Source organism: Octopus bimaculoides, chromosome 5, assembly GCF_001194135.2.
Source record: "Octopus bimaculoides isolate UCB-OBI-ISO-001 chromosome 5, ASM119413v2, whole genome shotgun sequence".
Classification (NCBI taxonomy): Eukaryota; Metazoa; Mollusca; class Cephalopoda; order Octopoda; family Octopodidae; genus Octopus; species Octopus bimaculoides.
The window spans coordinates 3,388,802-3,391,368 of record NC_068985.1 but is presented as its reverse complement, the minus strand read 5'-3'; the positions used below and the strand labels follow the sequence as shown (position 1 = coordinate 3,391,368).

Below are 2,567 nucleotides of genomic sequence, written 5' to 3'. Positions count from 1 at the left end.
GGAAAGGAAAGGAAATCGAACATAGAAGTCTTGTATATATATATATATATATTAATTATATATGTTCTCAATACCATTCTAATATCCTTCCTAAACTCAAAAGTTGTTTCAGCGATTTTATTGGATGGTGAAAGACAATAAAACTTTTGAAAGAAAATTAAATTCTGATCTAACGAACAAGAACGGAATGTAGCAATTAATTTCATGACATTTCGCGTTGCATTCTTTTATTCTTTGGATGATTCATAAAAAATTGTTACATGCTATTGATTCTACGTGAATCGTCAAGTATCTCAGTTGCTAAACAGTGTACACCAATATTTATTGTACTGTTGATAGTGGAGGCGCAGTGGCCCAGTGGTTAGGGCAGCGGACTTGCCTCATGGGATCGCGGTTTTAATTCTCAGACCAGGCTTTGTTGGTGCTTAGTGAACAAAAACGCCTGAAGCTCCACGAGGCTTTGGCAGGGTGGGGCGAACCTTGCTGTACTCTTTCACCACAACTTTCTCTCACTCTTACTTCCTGTTTCTGTTGTACCTGTAATTCAAAGGGGCCAGCCTTGTCACACTCTGTGTCACGCTGAATCTCCCCGAGAACTACATTAAGGGTACAGATGTCTGTGGAGTGCTCAGCCACTAGCAGACTGTTCCGTTGATTGGATCAACTGGAACCCTCGTTGTCATAACCAACAGAGTGTCACAATTGTACTGTTAATATTAATGTGGCATTTTAAAATGGTGAGCTGGCAGAATTGTTAGAGTGCCAGGCTAAATGCTTAGTGGAAATTCTTCCGTCCTCACATTCTGAGTTCAAATTCCGCCAAAGTCGATTTTGCTTTCATCCTATCAGAGTTGATAAAATAAGTACCAGTTATGTACTGAGGTTGATGTAATCAACTTACCCCCAGCCCTCAAATTGCTGGCCTTATGCCAAAGTTTGGAACCAATATTTATGCTATGAACGGAAACACAAATAATGAAGAATACAGATTACGACCAGACAGCCATGCATCTGGCAATTACATTTATGTGTTCCATCTTCAGGAACTTATGCCATCTCCAAATGTTCCATTATTATTCCATTAACAGACAACCTAACAATCCAACCAATAAACAAGTCTCTATAACAGTGCTTCTCAACCATTTTCTACTTGTAGACCTCTTTGAATCCTATCTTATTCAGAGTTAAGCCAAGATTATTATTCTAGTATCTTCCATTCCCTCTGTGCACTGAAGCACAGCACAAAGCTTTTTGTTGAGATTTTGCTGTTGTTTTACAACAGCAATGGGATTTTAAATATTTATGTCTAACAAGGCTTTTTTTTTAACAATATAAATTTTTACGTATTAAATCTGTTCCCAATTGTTTTAGTTAGTTGAAAAGTAGGGCTTGCCCTGAATTCACAAGTTAACTTAAATTCAAGCTCCATGAAAAATAAGATGGACCAATTTTACGAAACCCTGGAAACTGGAAAAGATGCTAAATATTCAAGAAGTGTTCCATAAGTGTTACAAGTCTTATAACACATAAGTGTTGGAAGAGCCTTTTGTTTGTCATACATTGCTATTCTTCGTGGTTGTAGTCAGCTCCAATAACTTCTGATTCAGCAAACCCTTAATCAAAGATATTCTAACCATGACTATCCTAACTGCTTTTTCTATACATGATGTAATTTGCAAAGACAAGTGGCCTAGTGGTTAAGGTGGTGCGTTCATGATCAGTTGATCGTGGTTTCGTTTCCCAGACCATGTGGCACATCATGTTCTTGAGCAAGATACTGATGGAGGGTCCTTTCTCTGTGTTTACTTGTCCTGTTTTCCATTTTTTTTTCTTTGTTTACGTATTTCATGTTGTCTGAGACGTTGGTGATGTCCTGTGCCCATATATGCATGTATGTATATATATATATATATATTATTTACTATTTATTATTTAGTTGAATGCCACGCATCCATTTCTAAGTAAGTTCATCTTCACCTTTTTGATGCGACTCTCTTCTCTATAGTGTTTTCTTCCTCTATCCTTCTCTAATTCCCTTTTTCTCCCCCTTCCTCCTTCACCGTTTTCTATGTCTCTCTCTCCTCCTCTTTCCCTCTCGTTGCTCACACGTGACCATTGTCCATCTTTCTTTTCCCCACGTGACCATCTTTCTTTTCCTGCATAGACGTTCAAAAGAACGGACGTTTTTTTTTCTCTCTTCTGTTTTCCAAAAAATGTTTCTCACAGCATTCACTCTTTTGCTCTCGTTCTGGTCTAATGACCCTCCATGTTTGTATGTTTTCGTTCGGTTTCCTTGTATGTCTCCACTGTCCTGCTTTTGTTCCTAACTTTGACTCTCCATAAATCCTAAATTTTATTTTAGAATTTATGGAAACAACTGTCTTTGAAGACTCATATTGTCACTGAATGCACGAAATGACGAGTAGATAGACAGCTGACAACTCATGAAGGGTCCTTTCTCTGTGTATACCTGCCCTGTTTTCTATTTTTTTCTCATTGCTTACGTATTTCATGTTATTTGAACCGTTGGTGACGTCCTGTATCCATATATGTATGTATGTATATAT

General features: G+C 37.7%; 1 protein-coding gene across 2 annotated transcripts in view; it reads right to left on the bottom strand.

Moving 5' to 3' along the window:
- LOC106867833 (uncharacterized) overlaps nt 1-2,567 on the bottom strand; it is a 38,960-nt gene that overhangs the window by 33,887 nt on the left and 2,506 nt on the right. The window lies entirely within an intron of this gene.